The 23,390-nt window shown below is 45.9% G+C and overlaps 1 pseudogene; it reads left to right on the top strand.

Moving 5' to 3' along the window:
- Window positions 1-81: 81 nt before the first annotated feature.
- The window catches only part of LOC149436225 (uncharacterized), a 95,750-nt pseudogene continuing 72,441 nt past the window's right edge, over window positions 82-23,390 (top strand).

Consider the following 23,390-nt stretch of genomic DNA (forward strand, 5'->3'; position numbering starts at 1 on the left):
TGCAGTGGATTAGATCTCCCTCCTCCATTTTTTTGTAGCCCGCCTGTCCCTCCTCCGGCGGCCATTTTCCCTTAGTCTGATATGAATGCTGGCACATTTTGTCCCCTGATATTAGACATTAGCCGGGTGATTGTATACACACAGCGGGCAGATCTCAATCAATGTCACCCACTAGTCTATACTGTCACGGGGTTGGCCAGCCAATAGGCTTGTGTGGTGAATCGTTCTGCCCTTCGCAGGTCCACTCGATTGCGGCGGTAAAGACTGCCTTCTACATCCACAAGATATGATCGAGGAGCAACCCTCTGAACACAGGAACCCAGTCTCCAGCGAGCGGCCCTGTCACCTGGAAGCGGCTTCATACGGATTGGCTCTCCAATGCTTAGTTCAGGTAAGTCTTTAGCAGACACATCGTATGACAGTTTGGCAATCTGTTTCCTCCGCTGCAGTTTTGCCGGGACACCTGTAACCACACAAGGATCAAGTAATTTGTTGGCCACAGGCAATGAAGTCTTCAGTCTTCTAGACATCAAGCGCTGTGCAGGACTACTGTCCATGCCTTCAGATGGGGTGTTCCTCCAATGTAGAATGGCCTTCCACGGATCAGTACCATCAAACTTGGCCTTCTTACAATGTGGGGGAGGTAGGTGATCTGTGTGGGGGAGGTAGGTGATCTGTGTGGGGGGAGGTAGGTGATCTGTGTGTGGGGGAGGTAGGTGATCTGTGTGGGGGAGGTAGGTGATCTGTGTGGGGGGGAGGTAGGTGATCTGTGTGGGGGGAGGTAGGTGATCTGTGTGGGGGGAGGTAGGTGATCTGTGTGGGGGAGGTAGGTGATCTGTGTGGGGGGAGGTAGGTGATCGGTGTGGGGGGAGGTAGGTGATCGGTGTGGGGGGAGGTAGGTGATCTGTGTGGGGGGAGGTAGGTGATCTGTGTGGGGGGGAGGTAGGTGATCTGTGTGGGGAGGTAGGCCCATCACTGCTGTCTATAACTTCAGTGGTGTGTGTCTCTTCCTCATATGCGGATGTGTTCTCCACGTTGTGTCATTTGCCTATTGATGGCCGTCGTTTACTTGACAAACAAACGTTAGTAAAATGGTTTGTTCTTCCACAAGACTTCCAAGACTCCCCATAAGCTGGACACGGCTCTTTAATTCTTTCATGCACAGTCCCACAGTATCTGCAAGCTGTAGGGTTGGCAGTATTTGTGCTCATCAGGCGGCGTTGCTGCACTTTGTTCCTGTTGCCATGCTGCATTGCAATGTTTATGCTGTCGGTCTGCTGTCTGTCCTGTTCCATAACTTTCAGACGTCTGTCAGTGAGCTCTGCTGTACGGCACGTCTCAATGGCTGTGTGTAGAGTGAAGTCATGTTCTCTTAGGAGGCGCCTGCGTGTGCTCTCTCGCTAGCTATACCAACAATTGTGTCCCTTATCAATTGGTCTCTGAGTGCCATATTCACAAGTTGCTGCCTTTTCTCTCCAGTGTGTAACAAAGTGATCCAAAGATTGTCCCTCTTCTTGTTTGCAGCATCCAAACACATCCCTTTCATAAATGACATTTGTAGCAGGTATGAGATCATCTTCCAGTACATTTACAATGGCTGTAACATTGTGTTGCTGATCTGCTGTGAGGGTCACATTGTGTTTATACACATGCCTGCATTCACTGCCCATGACTCTTCTCAGAGTTGCTGCCGGCACTCCTGCACATTTCTCATTCCAGCCTGTAGCCAGACAATAATCTTCACATTCAGCTCTGAAAGATTCCCAATTGCTGCTCCAATCCCCACTCATTGTCATCCCCTCTGGGGGAGGTATGCCATTCATGGCAGCCATATTGTCAGGAAGCCTCTGAGCTATCAAATCTCAGACAATCCTCAGTCTCAGGCTGTAGTTCACAAACCTGTGTTTCCCAAAGCTGCTGCGCTCCAAACAAGAGGCTCAGTCCTGATTCCAGTCACTTCTGACACCATGTTTCATGTACAGGAATGAAGACAACACAAGCTGCTGGTGTGAGGAATCATGTTGTACAACAGAACTGCATCCAGGTCAGCATAGAACAGGAAGCAGGAAGTAGAAGGCCATGCAATATTCCCGGATACAAGTCGGGTCACAGGATTTGTACAATGACTCTATAACAGTTTCCATCTTGTTGTATCATCAATGTAGTATGGAAGATGAGTCCTATGTACTAGGAATGGTCATTGGAAGGACAGAATAGGAGCCACATGATTGGCTGGCCAACCCCGTGACAGTATAGACTAGTGGGTGACATTGATTGAGATCTGCCCGCTGTGTGTATACAATCACCCGGCTAATGTCTAATATCAGGGGACAAAATGTGCCAGCATTCATATCAGACTAAGGGAAAATGGCCGCCGGAGGAGGGACAGGAGGGCTACAACAAAATGGAGGAGGGAGATCTAATCCACTGTAATGTAAAAACACTATATTAGACCAAGGGAAAATGGCTGCCAAATAAGGGACAGACAGGCTACAACATAATGGCGCCTGATTAGTCTATTAAGGATTATTACTTTATATATAGGCAGCTGTATGTCCGATGGCCAACTCCAGAGGAAGTCACGTGATGTGATGTAACCTGTAGAGTGGGACAATGACGTCAAGCTGCTAAATAGGAAGTTTACGAGCCGCCATCATCTTTTGTTTTTCAGGTTTTTTCCCTGTTGTTTTATACTATTCTGCTTTTTCACCATCTACTGTCTGCTCTCCATACTGCACCCTCTGTATAAATCTGTCTGGCGTCACTTCCTGTCTGGAGTCTTTTCCTGTTTGTGTCACTTCCTGTCTGGAGTCACTTCCTGTCCCTGGAACACTTTCTTCCTCTCAGCCATTTTAGATCTGCTTCGGCAACAAAATCGGTCTCCATCCTGAACACACGGCCACCATAGGGCCAGCATGGGATCTTCTCCATGTCAGAGCACACGGGTAAGTCAGGTGGATCTCCTATTCCTGGTCCCGGCTCCTGTCCCTGCTATAGACGGACCAATCATCTCTGACCGAACCTTCCTCCTCGTCATCGATGATCTGGGTGTATTATTATTATTTATTCCAGGTACTTATATAGCGCCGTCAGTTTACATTTATATTGTACATTCCCATCAGTCCCCGCCCCCGAGGAGCGTACAATCTAAGGGCCCTAACTCCCATTCATACATACACATACTAGGGACAACTTAGACCGGAGACAATTCACCTCCCAGCATGTCTTTGTAGTGTAGGAGGAAACCGGAGTACCCGGAGGAAATCAACACAGCCACACGGAGAACATGCAAACTCCAGGCAGGTGGTGCCATGGTTGGAATTTGAACCAACAACCCGAGTACTGCCAGGAGGAAGTGCTAACCACTCAGCCACTGTGCTGCCCCGTGCTGTATATATCTCAGCATCTACTTCTCAGTGTTGGTTTCCTCCTCATTGTCGGCCATTAAATGGCCTCAGAATGGCTCCGGTATTCCCTCCTAGGAAGGACATTCAGGCCGATCTCCCACCATGTTCCTCTGATGTGTCCGAGACAGAATAACAGGAGAGACACCAGGAGAACCCGCTGGGACCTGACACTCCGAGAACCAGAGTTATGGTGGAGTATAGACCCTTCCTGAGATACTCCTCCCTGGGAACGGTCATACCTCCGTACTCCTCTCCTGTACATACCCATCACTGTCATACCTCCGTACTCCTTTCCTGTACATACCGATCACTGTCATACCACCGTACTCCTCTCCTGTACGTACCCATCACTGTCATACCTCCGTACTCCTCTCCTGTACACACCGATCACTGTCATACCTCCGTACTCCTCTCCTGTACATACCCATCACTGTCATACCTCCGTACTCCTCTCCTGTACGTACCCATCAATGTCATACCTCCGTACTCCTCTACTGTACGTACCCATCACTGTCATACCTCCGTACTCCTCTCCTGTACGTACCGATCACTGTCATACCTCCGTACTCCTCTCCTGTACGTACCCATCACTGTCATACCTCCGTACTCCTCTCCTGTACGTACCCATCACTGTCATACCTCTGTACTCCTCTCCTGTACATACCGATCACTGTCATACCTCTACACTCCTCTCCTGTACATACCCATCACTGTCATACCTCCGTACTCCTCTCCTGTACGTACCCATCACTGTCATACCACCGTACTCCTCTCCTGTACGTACCCATCACTGTCATACCTCCGTACTCCTCTCTTGTACGTACCCATCACTGTCATACCCTCCGTACTCCTCTCCTGTACGTACCCATCACTGTCATACCTCCGTACTCCTCTCCTGTACGTACCCATCACTGTCATACCTCCGTACTCCTCTCCTGTACGTACCCATCACTGTCATACCTCCGTACTCCTCTCCTGTACGTACCCATCACTGTCATACCTCCGTACTCCTCTCCTGTACGTACCCATCACTGTCATACCTCCGTACTCCTCTCCTGTACGTACCCATCACTGTCATACCTCCGTACTCCTCTCCTGTACGTACCCATCACTGTCATACCTCCGTACTCCTCTCCTGTACGTACCCATCACTGTCATACCTCCGTACTCCTCTCCTGTACGTACCCATCACTGTCATACCACCGTACTCCTCTCCTGTACGTACCCATCACTGTCATACCTCCGTACTCCTCTCCTGTACGTACCCATCACTGTCATACCCTCCGTACTCCTCTCCTGTACGTACCCATCACTGTCATACCCTCCGTACTCCTCTCCTGTACGTACCCATCACTGTCATACCTCCGTACTCCTCTCCTGTACGTACCCATCACTGTCATACCTCCGTACTCCTCTCCTGTACGTACCCATCACTGTCATACCTCCGTACTCCTCTCCTGTACGTACCCATCACTGTCATACCTCCGTACTCCTCTCCTGTACGTACCCATCACTGTCATACCTCCGTACTCCTCTCCTGTACGTACCCATCACTGTCATACCTCCGTACTCCTCTCCTGTACGTACCCATCACTGTCATACCTCCGTACTCCTCTCCTGTACGTACCCATCACTGTCATACCTCCGTACTCCTCTCCTGTACGTACCCATCACTGTCATACCTCCGTACTCCTCTCCTGTACGTACCCATCACTGTCATACCTCCGTACTCCTCTCCTGTACGTACCCATCACTGTCATACCTCCGTACTCCTCTCCTGTACGTACCCATCACTGTCATACCTCCGTACTCCTCTCCTGTACGTACCCATCACTGTCATACCTCCGTACTCCTCTCCTGTACGTACCCATCACTGTCATACCTCCGTACTCCTCTCCTGTACGTACCCATCACTGTCATACCTCCGTACTCCTCTCCTGTACGTACCCATCACTGTCATACCTCCGTACTCCTCTCCTGTACGTACCCATCACTGTCATACCTCCGTACTCCTCTCCTGTACGTACCCATCACTGTCATACCTCCGTACTCCTCTCCTGTACGTACCCATCACTGTCATACCTCCGTACTCCTCTCCTGTACGTACCCATCACTGTCATACCCCCCTACTCCTCTCCTGTACATACATATCACTGTCATACCTCCGTACTCCTCTCCTGTACGTACCCATCACTGTCATACCTCCGTACTCCTCTCCTGTACGTACCCATCACTGTCATACCTCCGTACTCCTCTCCTGTACGTACCCATCACTGTCATACCCTCCGTACTCCTCTCCTGTACGTACCCATCACTGTCATACCCTCCGTACTCCTCTCCTGTACGTACCCATCACTGTCATACCTCCGTACTCCTCTCCTGTACGTACCCATCACTGTCATACCTCCGTACTCCTCTCCTGTACGTACCCATCACTGTCATACCTCCGTACTCCTCTCCTGTACGTACCCATCACTGTCATACCTCCGTACTCCTCTCCTGTACGTACCCATCACTGTCATACCTCCGTACTCCTCTCCTGTACGTACCCATCACTGTCATACCTCCGTACTCCTCTCCTGTACGTACCCATCACTGTCATACCTCCGTACTCCTCTCCTGTACGTACCCATCACTGTCATACCTCCGTACTCCTCTCCTGTACGTACCCATCACTGTCATACCTCCGTACTCCTCTCCTGTACGTACCCATCACTGTCATACCTCCGTACTCCTCTCCTGTACGTACCCATCACTGTCATACCTCCGTACTCCTCTCCTGTACGTACCCATCACTGTCATACCTCCGTACTCCTCTCCTGTACGTACCCATCACTGTCGTACCCCCCTACTCCTCTCTTGTACATACATATCACTGTCATACCTCCGTACTCCTCTCTTGTACATACATATCACTGTCATACCTCCGTACTCCTCTCCTGTACATACTACCCACCGTCATACCCCCCGCACTCCTCTCCTGTACATACTACCCACCATCGTATCATCTGCAACTCCTCTCTTACATTTACTACCTGCAGTTATGCTCTTCTTCTTAAATTGGGGAATAACTCGATGTCTTACATACTTTTCAGACCTTGTGAAATATTCTTGGCTGTTCTGAAAATAATACACTTTAATTTGTATTTCATGATAAATCCTGCCTCATCTCTGCCTCTCTACCTGCAGCCTAACAATGAGGTGTGCATGCAGCCACTGATCTATTTCTGGCTTTTGTCTCTCAGACATTCTAATGTTCATTTCTCCAAACGTCCTCCAGGACATCCTTCCTGAGACAGAGCTCCTCCCTCTGGGACAGGAAACACGTAAGCACAGTTCTCTAAAAGGCAGACCACCAGGACTCCCTCCTGAGTTTTTAGTGTTTCCTCTGCAAGGATGGGTGCAGTCATCAAGGAACTGATTGTCTGGAAGTCCTGGGCCCTAGAGTTTGCTGGTGGCTCCTGGTCTGGCTTACTTCCTCATGCCCGACGCGATCCCTTCAGGGGAAGTGGGGCTGCTCTCCTGATGTCCTTCCATGCCTCAGTGGATGATAACCATCATCGGGGGTGTCCTGAGGGGTCCAGGACCTTTGATGCCTGTCGTTGTCCTTCCCGAGGGGGGGGGCTCCAGCATCCGATGCACAATGGGGCAGAGTGACTGCCAAGCAGGCGTGCAAGTACCCGCAACTTCTGGGTGCTGTTCAGGAACCGGAAGTTACGGCTGCGGTGACGTCATTGAAGGCGCCGGAGACTCGTGGTTCCAGTCTCCATATTAGCACTGCAGCCAGTCTGGAGTACAGACCCAGCAGAGCCTGTGGCTCCACACCAAGAGGGATGGATGGAAGGCGCTGGCACTTCTCAGGCATACCCTGGTCCTTCAAGCACTGGCTCCTCTAAGTTAAGCTTGGGGACTCTGATCCCTCTTGCTGACCCTGGTGGGCACACTACCTTTTCTTGCTCCCCCAGCACAGTGGTTTTGTATGAGGGGCCCTGTGCTGATTATTTTCTGTATTGTGTCTTTTCTTGCTCATTGTATGTTAAAGTCCAGGACAAGGTGCAGAGTCAGATCCCCAAGAAGAAGTGTGCAGTTTGTGCAGCTAAATTGGGTTCAGCTTGGGAAAAACCCTTATGCTGCAATTGTGTGGCTAGCCTAATTAAGGATAAGTCATTTACAGCCTGCCATAAAGTGCTCACCTCCATTAAGGATGACATGTTGTCTACATTTCAACCCTTTTATTGTTATTATTATTATTATACCGTATTTATAAAGCGCCAACAGTTCGCTCAGTGCTGTACATTACAATGGAAGACAATACATGAGACAGTACAATAACAATACAATGTGATACACGAGGGGTTCGAGGGCCCTGCTCCTTGGAGCTTTCAATCTAGGAGGGAGGGGATAGTAGTATGGGAGGAAAAGCTGTGGGTTGGAGTGGTAGGAGGAGTGGAGGAGATCGGCAGTTAGCAGAGGGTGGGGTAGGCTTCCCTGAAGAGGTGGGTTTTTAGGGTGCGCCTAAACTAGAGGAGAGTGGGTGATAGTCTGATGGCCTGGAGGCGAGCATGGGAGGAGGAGATCAGGGAACGAGAGAGAAGGAGGTCTTGTGAGGAGCGAAACATATCTTTTCGGTGGTAGATGGATATTAGGTTGGTGATGTAGTTTTGGGCAGAGCTATTGAGAGGTTTGTATGTCAGTGTTAGCATTTTGAATTTGGGCAATCGGAAGCCAGTGGAGGGATTGGCAGAGGGGGGTGGCGGAGATGGATCGGTTGGAAAGGTGGATGAGTCTGGCTGCCGTATTCAGGATCGACTGAAGTGGGGATAGCCTGTTAAGAGGCAGGCCAGTGAGGAGGGAGTTGCAGTAGTCGAGTCGTGATATGATGAGGGAGTGGATGAGCTGTTTAGTGGTTTGCTGGGGTTAGGAACGAGCGGATTTTGGTGATGTTGCGGAGGATGAACCTGCATGAGTTTGTTAGCAATTGGACTTGGGGCTGGAAGGATAGATTGGAGTCTAGTATGACACCAAGTACTCTGGCCTGCGGGGTGGGCCTGATAGTGGCATTGTTGGACGTGATGGAGAAGTCAGTGGGGGGGTGTGTGCGGGCTGGGGGGAGACTAGGAGCTCGGTTTTGGAGAGGTTCAGTTTAAGGAAGTGGAGTGACATCCAATCTGATAAGTTGTTCAGTAGGCTGGTGATTCGGGCGGAGACTGAAGGGGTGAGGCGAGGGGTCGAGAGATAGATTTGCGTGTTGTCGGCATAGAGGTGGTAGTTGAAGCCGTGTGAGTGGCCAGTTGGCCAAGGGAGGAGGTGTAGATGGAGAAGAGGGGGGGAGGTGGTAGTGTATCCTTTAGATCCATATTGGAAAAATGCAGTCGCCACTGGGTCCTTGGACCCAATCGGTGGGTTTGCCGTTAGCAGATGCATTAAGAGGGAAGGAGGACCCGGAGGAGGATCCTAGGTCTCTTGCTTCCTCACGGTTAGATTAAGGCTCATAAGAGGAGGACGGTGAAGTTTGCTCCTCCAGAGGTTCCAGGAACAAATTGCCCCTGGAAGATGTGGACGACCTCCTTAAAGTTATCTACAAAACCTTAGAAATCGAGGAGGAGGATGTTTGCCTATGTAAGCATGACCTCATGTATCAAGGTTTGCATGCTAGAAAGACTAGGGTCTTTCTAGTCCATAGTTCCCTGGTTGATACCATTAAGCAGGAATGGGAAAGCCCTGACAGGAAACCCTTTTTCTCAAGTAACCTTGAAACAAGGTTTTCTTTTTAGGATAACAGGTCCCAGCAATGGAACAAGGTTCAGAAATTAGACACCCCCTTATCTAAAGTCTCTAAAAGGATAGACTTAGCATTTGAAGATATGGGGGCCATGAAGGACCCTATGTATAAGAGGGATGAAGTCTTACTCCGCAGGGCCTGGGATTCCACTTCCATCAGCTTTAGGCCAGCTTTATCGTCTACCGGTGTCACCAGAAATCTGGAATGCTGGCTTACCTAGTTAGTCGCATCTTTTGGCAGGAACCTTCAGGCAGCAAATTCTGAAATATAGGGCAGCACAGTGGCTAAATGGTTAGCACTTCCACCTGGCAGTACTCGGGTTGTTGGTTCGAATTCCAGCCACGGCACCACCTGCTTGGAGTTTGCATGTTCTCCCTGTGCCTGCATGGGTTTCCTCTGGGTACTCCGGTTTCCTCCCACACTCCAAAGACATGCTGGTAGGTTAATTGGCTGATGTCAAAATTGTCCCTAGTATGTGTATGTATGAATGTGAGTTAGGGACCTTAGATTGTACACCTCTTGAGGGTTAGGGACTGATGTGAATGTACAATATATATGTAAAGCGCTGCGTAAACTGACAGCACTATATAAGTACCTGAAATAAATAAATAATTTCCTTTGCTGTTTAAAGCAGTTGATTTCCTTGTGGATGCCTCGGCCAAATCAGTTAAGCTAGCGGCTTGAACCTCTGCCCTAGTGAATTCAGCTTAAAGGGCATTTTGGTTAAAAACCTGGGCAGGGAACTCTGCATTCAAACTGCACCTTTGTGCCTTACCCTTTATTGGTGATAATCTTTTTGGTCCAGGTCTAGAGGAGGCCATGGAATGTACAGCCCATAACAAGAGGACATTCCCAGAGTAAGAAAAGGTTTTACTCTAGTAGGGTTTTTATTTCCACCTTATTTCTATGGCTTCTTCTAGAAATAGAGAGCGGTGGAAACAAATTCAGAAACTTACCCGAGAATTAGAATCACATTATAGGGCTCATGATGCAATCCATCTCTCCGTAACAAACCATGATATCGCAAAAGTGTCTAGAACTGAATATTTTACTATCCCAGAAAATTTAAAAAGCTCTACGCTGGTCGAAGGCCTCCTTTTTATTAGTAATTCAGGGTCTACTATGTTCGCATGGAAATTAAACCTTTCAATACGACCCCCACATATCTACAAGTTACGTACTAAATCCGGCAGTATCTCCTCTCTTCCTCGTGAAGTCCTGGGTATTTTTGAAAAATTTTATTCCACCCTATTAGCTCCCCCACAACCAACTTCTGCTTCCTCAAATGGCTCATGGCTTGATTCTATACCCCTCCCTGTTCTCTCACCCTCTCAGATATCCTCTCCCAATGCCCCATGCACTTTGAAGGAAATATCCTGTGTGATTAGCGCACTCAGAACTTCCACAGCACCGGCCCTGATGGGTTCACGGCCAGTTATTATACACATTTTGCTCCTACATTGGCTCCCTCTTTGATGTCATTATTCAATGATGTTTTGCAGGGCGGTAGGTTTCCTGAGGAGATACTCTTGGCTAACCTGTCTCTATTACCTAAACCCCTGAAAGACCATCATTTACCTCAAAACTATAGACCAATCTCAGTGATGAACAATGATCTGAAAATATTTAGCCGCATTCTGGCAGATAGGTTGGCCTCATTATCTCCTCTTTGGTCTCACCGGACCAATCGGGATTTATCCCAGGCAGACTTATCATGGACAATATTCATCTCACATTAGATATTATTCATGACACCAATTTGCATTCTAAAGAAGTTTTGTTGCTGAGCCGGGACATTAACAAGGCCTTTGATGGTGTCCTCTGGCCATACTTGTTTTCATTACTGCAGAAGATGGGCTTTAGTGATGAATTTCTGTCTGGTGTACATGCTTTGTATGACTCCCCCCAAAACAAGAATAAGACTTCCAGGCTGCAATTCTGTATTTTGTACACTAGGCGGAGGTACCCGTCGGGTTGTCCTCTTTCACCATTATTATTGGCGCTTGTTTTGGAACCCTTGGCAGTTGCAATAATCACACTCAGACATTTCTGGTTCCCCATTATTGGTTCACATTTCACAATTTGTATGTATGCAGATGATGTTATGCTTTTCCTTACTAAACTGTTGGTGTCATTGCCTGACTTCTGCTCATTATTGAATGACTTTGTAACAGTATCAGGTCTTACTGTAAATTTTACTAAATCAGTAGTTCTGCCTATTAATGTTCCTGATTCCCTGGGTGCATCTCTCCGCAATTCTTTTCCATTTCGTTGGGCCACAGATCAGATTTCATACCTAGGTATAAACCTCACCCCCAGATACTCAAAATTATTTGCTGCTAATTGGCCACCATGTGTGTCATGCCTCTCACCTCTATTGAAGATCTGGCATGGATCCCCTATCTCATTCTTGGGCAGAGTCACGGCAGTAACAATGAATGTCTTCCCTAGATTACTTTATTTAGATCACTCCCAATCCCTGTCTCATAAACGTTCTTAGATCGCTTTCAACGGATTATTAATCATTTTATTTGGCGTAACAAACGCCCTCGTTTTACTTCATCGGTCCTCTACCGGTCACAATGGGCGGGAGGCCTAGGTCTCCCCAATTTCTGGCTTTACTACCTGTCAGCCCATTTCGCAGAGCTATCACAATGGGCGACTATTACTTCCCAGGTCCCATGGATCAGATTTGAATCTCAGTCTATACATCCGTTCTATTTACCAGGTGTATTATGGTCCAAAATTTCCTCCCCCCTCGTTATTGCTCTATAATTCCATTGTTGCCCAATCATTGATGTTTTGGTCCCGTTATAAACTTAAATTGAATCTTGTCTCCTCTGTCTCACCAGGTTCATCATTTTTTGGTGACCCAAATTTTATTACAGCATTCTCATCTTCACAGGTATTCCGTTGGTGGTATGATAGGTCCTTTATTAGGTCATCTGACTTTCAGAGAGGAGGATCTTGTATCACTTTTGAGATGCTACGCATACTTTTTGATATTCCGCTTCGTGAATATTATCATTATCGACAGATTAGACATTTTTATAATTCACATTTTGGTCTTACGCCTTCATCTCCGATTTCATTTTTTGAACGTATTAGCCGTGACTCTCCTAGGGGCAGGGGTCTTATTTCAGATTTGTATCGCCAATTTTTGGTTACTTTCTTTCCCTCACCCCCTCTTTATAGACAGAAATGGGAGGCTGATCGTGATGTCACTTTTTCTGATGAGGATTGGGATTCCATGGTGGATAATGTGTGTAAGAGCTCTAGATCTTTCTGTCCATGAGACGGCCCTCAAAGTAATAACCAGATGGTATCATACCCCATCTAGACTACACCCCATGTATCCAGGGACGTCCCACCTTTGTTTTCGGGGCTGTGGCCTTGCTGGTACTCTAGTGCATATATTTTGGGCCTGCCCAAGCCTCTCATTGGTGTGGCACAAAGGTTCTGAAGTTGCCTTTACAATGGCAGGTGCTCCAGTGCATCTGTCTATGCAGTCCTGCCTACTGGGAGCCCCTATCTCGGGAGTTCAGACTGAGGTTATGAGGCTAATCCATAGCATTTGTATATCCACCCTATGGGCTATTGCCCTACATTGGAAATCCCTCACAGTACCATTGACCACAGTTCTGCAGAGTTGATGCGGTGATGCTCATGGAGAGAATTCATTATACTCTATTGGATAAGATGCATTTATTTGACAGAAAATGGGAACTTTGGAGAACTCACAGGCATTTACTAGATCAATAAGGACCATTTATGCTTTGATTGATTGAGTTACTTTGTTGGTCGTTTTATAACTCTGCCTACCTCTCTACCTATATTGCTCATGTACTAAATTTCTTTTCTCTTTTTTTTCTTTTCTCTTTTTCCCTTTATTCTACATAATTTCACCTTTGAAATGAATACTGCAGTTGTTCCTTGTTTCTCTTGTATATTCTATTTGAAGCTGTAATGCCATTTTGAAGTCTATTTCTTAAAAAATAAAAACGTTTGTAAACAAAAAAATATATATTTAGTATAATTCTACAATTTTTGCAACTAACAGCTCAGTGCTGTTAGCTAAACCTTCTACTAATAGCTGGACAACAAAATAACAAACGGATCACCCTTTCATCCAGCTGAGGTCTAATGTTGTTTAATGCCCATGATACCCAGCCAAGCATAGCCTCTTTGAACAATGCATACACTTACCAACTGCTTATATCTGCAGGCTGACATCTTATTCCCAATAGTCTATCCTTGGCCTGACTCCACTACCAAACGGATGTTTAATATCTTGTTTTTGGCCTCTGTGACTTCTGAAGATGTTCACTGCTCCCCCACATTTTCCTTGGTAGCCCTGAGTTGGGCCTGCCCAGGACTTTTGTTTTCCATCCATTTATATCCCAGTGACATAGACAGATGGACAACCTACCTGTTTTCACATCATGGCCTTTTGGCCTCCTGACCTGTATTGTCAGACATTTCTCTCTTTACTAACCTTGCTTCCCCCACTTCTCTCCTCCTTTCTTTCTCTTATTCCTGTCCCAGGGGTGATGATGTCGCCATGATGCAACACCTACAATCAGCTATGCATCTGTCCTTTATCATGGCTCCAATAAATATACTTACCCTGAATGTTCGGGGAATAAAAAAATTAAGGCCTTCAAACCTTTGCCCATGCCAAAGCACATGTGGTGTGCCTGCAGGAGACTCATTTCACTGCCAGCCATATGCCGAAATATCTCCGCTCTTCCTACCCACAGGTTTATATGGCTTCTGCCGCAACTAAACACACAGGTGTACTCAAAGCTTTCCACTGCTCTACTCCATTTACACCCAAGGCAGGGATCTGGGACCCAGAGAGCCGTTATATTTTCTAGTGGGTCACCTTGACTCAGAGGTCACTATAGCTTCATACTATGTCCCAATTGCAGTCTTAACTCCCATTTGCTACAAGTAATAGATTCCCTATGTGGCAATTTCAGCCAGCTAGTTTATCCCTTTCTATACAAATCCCCCATAACCTCTTATCCATCCACATCCTCCTTCCAGCGACAACTCCAACAACACTCTCTCATAGACACATGGCAAGAAGCTAACCCAGCTAGAAGACACTATACATACTACTCATATCCACATAAAACTTTCTCCCACATTGACCATATATTTCTGACTAGAGGTATGTCCCCAGCCCTCCTATCCTGAACCATCATACCTTACCCCTGAACTGGTCACAAAGCTGTCCTCTTCACCCTCTCCTCCTTAGTACCCCAACAAACTAGCACTACATGGAGTCTAAATGGCCCACCCATCCCACAGACTGGACATTGAACTAGCCATCAAAGAATACCTGACACATAACACAACTGATGACATCTCTCTCCTGACCTTTTGGGAAGCCCATAAATCTGTAATTAGGGGAGCCTGTATCAGCCAAGCCTCACATCTCAAGAAAGGACAGCGAGCAATCCATCACCGCTTAGAAACCTCATTTCATCAGGCCAACAAAGCCTTCCAATCAGACCCCTCACCTTCTCATAGATTGTCCTGGACAAGACAAGGCTAGAAATAGATGTTTTCTTGACAGAATCAGATGAAAAAGTTCTACGCCAATCCAGACATGAACATTATATGAAAGCAAACAAACCTGACACTTTTCTAGCCCTGGGACTGCGAACCTCAGACCACACACACAGACTTGTCCATTTAAAGATTACAAAAACTTCACACACCAGCCATCCTAATAAAATATTACAGGTCTTCCACAAACCTCTAGCAGAATTATACTCTGAGACCGGCTCCTATGATGAATCGCAGGCCACTGAACTTTTCTCAAGCCTATCTCTACCAACACTCTCAGCTTCTCAATGTTCTTCCCTGGAAACACCTATTACAGAACTTGAGGTCCCGAACTCCATCAAGTCCCTAAAGTCTAATAAGCGGCCTGGCCCAGACAGCTTACAGTCCTATATTCCAAATATTTACTAACCTCCTTCCACCTTTATTGGTTAATGCATTTAATGCCTTACTCAAAGGTTATTCTTTCTGCTCAGACTCCCTAACAGCAGTCATTTCTATGCTACCTGAACCCCAATCAGATCACACCACATGGCTTCATTACACACCAATCTCCCTTCTTAACTTGGATGATAAAATCCTAGAAAAATCCTATCTGCATGGCTGAACTCTCATAGGCACCTTGATACACAAGGATCAGATGGGTTTTAACCCCCCTCTGCCAAGCCGAGACCACAGAGTGATTTTGCTAGAACATGCAGCTTGCATACGCCGCATACCCGGCTGTTTCCTTTCCTTAGACATAAAAAAAGCCTTTGACTCCAATGGATATCACCCCTTTACACCTCCCCAAGGGCTTACTTGAGATATGTGGGTTACAAGTCAGACTTTTTTTCTATACAAAGTGGAATGAGGCAAGGCTGCCCCTCCCCCCCCCCTCCTTTTCTAGCGAATGAACCTTTAGCACAGCTGATAAGAACTAACACAAATATTAAAGGATTAGAACTTGGTGGTCATCATCATAAGTTATGCTTTTTCTCTGATGACAATCTCCTCTTCAAATCTTCTCCTTTGATCTCAGCACCCAACCTTCTCCAATGCCTGGACCAATTTGCATTGATTTTGGACCTGGTTGCGAATCCCAAAAAGTCTACAGCTCTTAATATCTCTCTACCCTCCTTAACTGTGTCACAACTACAACGTCCTCCACCCTTCTCTTGGTCCAGTCAATATATTCCTGATTTAGGACCCAAGCTGATGGCAGACCTCAATATTCTATATTCTGCTAACTACCCTCCTATGTTAACACACCTTACTAATCTTATGACATCCTGGTCCAGACTACCCCTCTCATGGATGGGTTGTATCACAGTTGTAAAAAATGACAATTCTGCCCAAAATATTATACCTTTATTGGGTCCTACCCATATATATACCTTTTTGTTTCCTCTGCATATTAGTGTCGCGGCACCACTTATGTATGGGGCACTATTAAACTGCATCTGCCCAGGTCCATCCGTACCTTACCGAAACTTAGAGTGGTCTGGGGCTTCCGAACTTTGCAAAATATTTCCAAGCTGCACACCTTGCTCAACTCCCTAAATATCATATCAGTTGCCAATTTACTATGGCTACACTCCAGAGACCATCGCTCACTGCAAGACCTAATTACTCAACACTACCTGTCACAGCTGCCCCCCCTCTCAGCCCCTTCTCTGTCCCTTCTCTCTCTCTGCCATCTCTCATCCATGCCCCTCATCCCCCCCTCCTGCAAATATGAAACTAATTCCTAAGGCAAGCTTGAGCCACCCTAGCTCTGGCCCCCCCGTTTGCCTAGGTGACTAGGGGGGTCCGACCAGTTTTAATAAGCTCATGCAGCGCTCCCAAGGTATTCACTGCTGGGTAGCTGACGGAAGGAGCCCAAGAGCTGTGGCCGGGACCTTTTGTGGCCAGGCTTGGCAGAGACCCAAGGCTGCCTAGGACCCCCCTTCTCCCAGAGCTGGGGGAGACTTTACTTGCTACAGAGACTCTTCCTTGGCTCTCGGTGCTGGACTTTAAGTGTGTTGGTCCTTCCGTGTCATCCTGGACTGGCGTATTCACCCTCCCTGCGAACTCCCCTATTCGGTGACTGCCGTCTGTTTGTCTCAATAAAGCTTTGTGCGTTTGCCATCTACTCTGTGTGTTCTGTCCTGCCTACGCTCCGTCACACTACCCATCTATCTGGGACAGTCTAAAGTTCTGATACACCTTACAGTCACCCCATAACCCACTCATGGCATACCTCCTCAATCCAGGCTTTTATCCGGCATGGATGCCTCCATCTTCTTTTCATGCTTGTCCTAGAGCTAGTCTAGTTCAAACTTACAATTTCACAGCACCAGACTCCTTTATACCCTTCCAAACCCTATGTGACTCCCACAAAATATCTAGACCTGAACTTTTTAGATATCTTCAGATCAATCACTTTTGTTCCTCCCACTTACACACCAACCCCCTCCCTCCTAGACATGACCAGGTTTGAACACTGTAACGGGGTTCGCTCAGCAGTGGGTGTGTGTGACCCCCTGGATGGGTGCACAACACAAAACACAGGCACAGCACAACAATGGAGGTGAAAAAAACAAAAAGGTGCAGTTTATTTACAATATTTACAGAAAAACGTAAAAAAAAAAAAAAGAAACATCAAATCCTGGCCAACTTGGATACTTACTGTACAACATAGCTTCCCTAGCTATCCACCAGGTATAGCCTGATGCTATACCTAGCCCCTGTTAGTTGGAGGCTTAGCCACACAGGCTTTTGTCTCACTGCACACAGATAGTATGTTGCTCCCCAGTCAGTTCAGGCACAGATCTGGTTCCAGGTTGGAGCAACTCCCTAAGCAGGCTGGGGAGTTTTATGAAGGCCTTAATGAGCCCACTATCTTCAGCTGGGCTCATTACCTCAGTGCTGAAGGACTCAGCACTTCCCCCCCTAGTGGAACAAATCCCCATATAGTCTAAACCTTGGACAAATGTATCGTCCATCCAGGACACAACCAGGTGATTTCACCTGCCTACTGTCACATAACATATGTAAATGTGACCCCCATGTCAGAGGTTTGATTTCCACCTTTATATACACAGCTACCAGCTCCACCACCTTACACTTCATACCATATACAGTTGTGTTCAAAATAATAGCAGTGTGTTGGAAAAAGTGACTAAAGCTGAAAATCCTTCTAATAGCTTTTATTTCCATCCACACAAATGCATTGGGAACACGACACATTCTATTCCAAATCACAACATGAAGAAAATACATCAAATTTGTGTTGTTCCTCTAAAAAAATATATAAACTGAGAAGTGTTTGAAGATTTTGCTTTCCTTTGAATGACTTCATGAATATTTGGTTGTAGTCGCACTGTTTCTGAGAACTGCTGTACATCTGTGTTGCATGGAGTCACCCAACTTCTGGCCCCTGTGATCAGGTATTCCAGCCCAGGATGATTGGACCACATTCCACAGTTCTTCTCTATTTCTTGGTTTGGCCTCAGAAACTGCATTTTTGATGTCACCCCACAAGTTTTCTATTGGATGAAGATCCGGGGATTGGGCTGACCACTCCATAACGTCCATCTTGTTGGTCTGGAACCAAGAGGTTGCACGTTTACTGGTGTGTTTGGGGTCGTTGTCTTGTTGGAACACCCATTTCAAGGGCATTTCCTCTTCAGCATAAGGCAGCATGACCTCTTCAAGTATTCTGATGTATTCAAACTGATCCATGATCCCTGGTATGCGATAAATAGGCCCAACACCGTAGTAACCGAAATTGACAGGTATCCGCTCCCACTTCTGCTGCAATCACCTAGGTGATCAGAAGTGGAAGTTGTCCTCCCCCCTCCCTCCCTGTAGTCTTCTGGGACACATGAAAGGTCCTAGAAGACTACGGGACCATTCACAAAGCACAGAGATACTCGCGCATGCTCAGTGGGCACCCGGATGTGAAGCCGCAAACTGTCACAGCTGGGTGCCCACACTGAAGATGCCACACTGGAAACACAGGGTGGCCGGTGAAACGGGCTTTTGGGAGGACACCACGAGATCGAGGGACAGGTAAGTGCCCGTCTTTTAAAAGTAAGCAGCTACAGTTTTTGTAGCCGCTGACTTTTATTTTTTTTTATTTTCACTGGAACTCCACTTTAATGTATGAAGATTTTATTTGTACTGTACAAATTACAACCTGTACGTTACCTCTAAGGGTTGTACCCCTTCTGACTTACTGTTGGTGAGTCCTGCAATCACATTGTTATGAGCTCCTTGTAAAACTATTATCTCTTTCCAATAAAATCTATGAACAAGAGAAGATATGGACCCCACAATTCCTCTATATACTCCACAATTCTCCCATGTGGACACCTCGTAAGTGGTTCTCCAGTATAGACTCCCAGTTTGGGGAGCTCATTTTGTCTTGGAAATTCACAAATTTTTCCTTACCGTGAGTACCCACGGTTGGATGCGCAGAAATCCCCCATAAAGCTGTGCGAACTTCGCTTACTGTGACTGCAGCTTAGCTCCACGATTCCTGCGCCTCCAACTGGGTTAGCTATCTTGAGATGTGGGGAAATGGAGCTCCAGGTACCTAGGAATGATCACATGACACTCTCAGGTTGCTGTTGGAATTCACATAGAGGCTGGCTTCAGACTCAGCCCCCGGTTTTATTACACACACACACAACACACACGCCCCCCACATGAGTCAGGTCAATCCCCTCCCACAGAACAATGCATGGGGAGTGCCTATACACAGGATGTACATTCCAATTGGAGCGTAGCCTTTCCTCTTATCTATCACCAGTCCTCCCCTCCCTCCATGAGCTCTCTGAGGGAAGCAACCTTCCCCCTTTACACCAATCCTCCCCTCCCCCCCATGAACTCTCTGAGGAGAGCAAACTTCCCATCCTATTAGCTCCTAGTGGTATGTAAATTCTCTGTACAAGCATCCCCTAGATTAAACAGTGCCAGTCTGTATCTGAATGGGCCGATAAGATCTTTATTAAAACACATCCATCCAGATACAGTTTCAGGTCGGTAATGGCTTGTAAGATTTACATGAGCCTACACACGGAGTTTGCACTGCTTGGCGCCTTGCGGTACGGAGTCCATATGGTACTATTCTGTTGATATGTGGATACAGGCCCGCAGCCTACCGCCGGCGGCATTCGCATCGAATGCCGTGGTGGTATACACGCCGGTCTATAAGCGCAGATCTGCCATCTCATCCGTTACCGAGCTGAGTACTGTAATACATACATTGTACATGCGCATGGCCCAATTGCAGCCTTCAGAGCTTTAATTAAGCCACACGAGAGACATATGAATAACACTAATATATGACACATTTAAAGTTCAACCTGTAAATACAAAATTTCCATGACAATTTAGAAGAAGCAGCTAGAATCAAACTCACTACTCTACAGTATGGTGAAGACCAAGGAGGCCTAGCAATACCAAATGCTAGACTTTATATTATAGCTGCCCAACTTCAACATCTTACCAGGTGGGACTTAGTAGACACATTAGATCCCATCCGTTGATTGTTACTTCCATCAGATACAGATTTCACATCACTCTTACACTTGTTAATGGGCTTCAGATGGCACCAGTGGGAAAGGCATGATCTCTCATCTATTTATTCCAGTCTTTTGACTCTTGCCGAAGACCTATTAGAAAGAAATGGGAAACAGAGAAAATAAGAGAGTGGTGGGAGGTGATTGTGATCTCCATACCTCTCATCTCTCTGTCCTCTTCACAGAAACTCAGTCATTTCTTTTGCATAGAGCTTTCTGGACTCCAGCTCAATTGTTCAGCTAGGACAGGAGGGATTTCCCCTTATGACCCCAATTGTAGTGGTGATGTCGGGGATTTGATACATGTTTTGGAGATGTCCAAAATTAGTCAACAAGTGGAACAATGTGACCAGTATTATACCGTTGGTGTTCAATATTCCTCGGGTGTGCCTCTTGGTCTCAATAGAGGAGGAATTATTTACACCTCCTCCTATTACAAGTCATATAGCAATAGTGAGGCTGCTTGACCATAAAAAATATCCCGATCTTGGCTATCATCTCAAACTCCCAGCAGACAACAGTGGATTGAGCAGGTGAACTCCACATTAACATCATAGGTTTTTAAAATTTTAGCTTTTTTAGCCCCATAGAAGGAAAACGAGCCAGTTGTATCCTACTGAATGGTAACTACATGGGGGACCCATACTTGGGGTATGATCCTGTAAAAGTGACACCATAGACAAAGCAAGTTATTGTTCTGTATGATCTGTAACAGTGCCACAACCGCCTATACGTGAGAATGTATGACTCCATTGTCTGGGCTGAATGTTGGGAATACTGTGCGCACTTAGAAACTTTCTTAATAAAATATATTTGATTAAAAAAAATACTGTAGATAATGCTGTACATATTCTTTCTATTCATAAGATATATTTAGTAATGAACATTAAAAATAGAAAGCAACTTTATGTAGCCCTTTATATAGAATTTTAACTTTTTTTTTTTTGGTACAGGTGGATTGATGAACCAAGTTTTCGGTCATGTTGGTCTTCATGAATACAGCTCACATGGAAAACAAGACATATGGGTGTCTTAATTGACTGAAAGTCTTTATTGCAGCTCACTGGAGGATTTACACGGGATACAAGTCATATCTGTGTTCTAAAAGTCATGGTTTGGATCCTCTTCCACATTGATCCAGCCTCAGATGACAACAGGAGAAAAGGAATTTCAGTGTTTTGGAAGTGACAATGGCTTTACACTAAAGTCCAAACCACATATACATAAGAGGAGTCATTTCATACTACTTCTTGTTTGGAGATTTTACAATGGAGAGAAAATATATCACACACCAGAAGGTTCACAAGGGAGAGAAGCCATATCATTGTTCTAAATGTGACAAAACTTTTACACGCAAGAGAGACCTTATGGTACACCAAAGAGTTCACACTGGAGAGAAGCCATATCAGTGTTCTGAATGTGATAAAGCTTTTACAGTGAAGTCACATCTTATCACACACCAGAGGATTCACACTGGAGAGAAGTCATATCAGTGTTCTGAATGTGATAAAGCTTTTACACAGAAGTCAAATCTTATCACACACCGGAGGATTCACACTGGAGAGAAGTCATATCAGTGTTCTGAATGTGATAAAGCTTTTACTCAGAAGTCAAGTCTTATCACACACCAGAGGGTTCACACTGGAGAGATATATCAGTGTTCTGAGTGTGATAAAGCTTTTACTCAGAAGTCAAGTTTTATCAGACACCAGAGGATTCACACTGGAGAGCTATATCAGTGTTCTGAATGTGATAAAGCTTTTACTCAGAAATCACATCTTATCACACACCAGAGGATTCACACTGGAGAGAAGCCATATCAGTGTTCTAAATGTGATAAAGCTTTTACTCATAAGTCACATCTTATCAGACACCAGAGGATTCACACTGGAGAGAAGTCATTTTAATGCTCTCCATGTGACAAAACTTTTACAGTTAATGCCGGTCTAATCTATCACCGGAGGATTCACAAATTTCAGCATTGATTAAATTCTGGAAGAAAAGAGATATTAAATAAGTTTCAGGTGTCACAAGTTAGTTTCACATCCCCAATGTCATCCCACAAGCTAGAGAAGAAGGGATAAGATAAAATGTTACCTTAAAAGAAACAAACTAAAATCTGAGCAAACTGGAATGTAATCGGATGAACTGAGTTTAGTGCTTATGTCCATCAATACACAACTAGAAGGGATTTAAATATTTTATCTTTGACAATCTTTTTTAAGATAAGCATCAATAACTGAACAGATTCCCTCATGATTCTCATCCTTATCTTTTTTATGGAGCTTTGAATGAACATGTAACGCATTTTCATGATATACCAACTGAGTTGTGTTTCCAAGCATTTTCTTCATTTCTGGATCCTGAGGTAATACATGACCAACACTGCCTCAGTACCAGAGACTAGGATGGGGTCTATTATCTTACCAAGTCTCTGAAGCCTCAGTGGGAGAGTCCATTCCAGGTTCTTCTGACTATTGATACATCATCAGCCAGGCTTGAGGTCTCCAGCTAAGCCCACCTTGTCCAATCCTCCCATTACATGTTCCATCTCCTCTCCCATTATCAATGCCTTCTTTCCACATTTCATCTCCTCTCATTATTATTATTATACAGGATTTATATGGCGCCAACAGTTTGCTCAACGCTTTACAATATAACGGGAGACAATACAGCAACAATACAGTTAAATACAAGCGGAATAGGAGGATCCTTCTCCTCGGAGCTTACAGTCTAGGAGGGAGGGGCTAGTGGTACAGAAGGTAGTAACTGGGGGATGGACTGGTTGGAAGAGTAGAAGATTCCATTGGTGATGTAATTTGGGGCAGAGTTATAAATTACTTTATATGTTATTGTTAATGTTTTGAATTTTCTCCGTTGGGCAATGGGAAGCCAGTGGAGGGATTGGCAGAGGGGGGTGGAGGACACTGAATGGAGGCCAGTGGAGGGATTGGCAGCGAGGGGTGGCTGATACAGAATGGTTAGTAAGGTGGATGAGTCTGGCAGAAGCATTCATGATAGACTGAAGAGGGGATAGCCTGCAATGTGGTCGGCCAATGAGGAGAGATATAACAAGGG

The sequence above is a fragment of the Staurois parvus genome, unplaced genomic scaffold (genome assembly GCF_062004578.1).
Source record: "Staurois parvus isolate SC_StPar_1 unplaced genomic scaffold, SC_StPar_1.0 ptg001396l, whole genome shotgun sequence".
Classification (NCBI taxonomy): Eukaryota; Metazoa; Chordata; class Amphibia; order Anura; family Ranidae; genus Staurois; species Staurois parvus.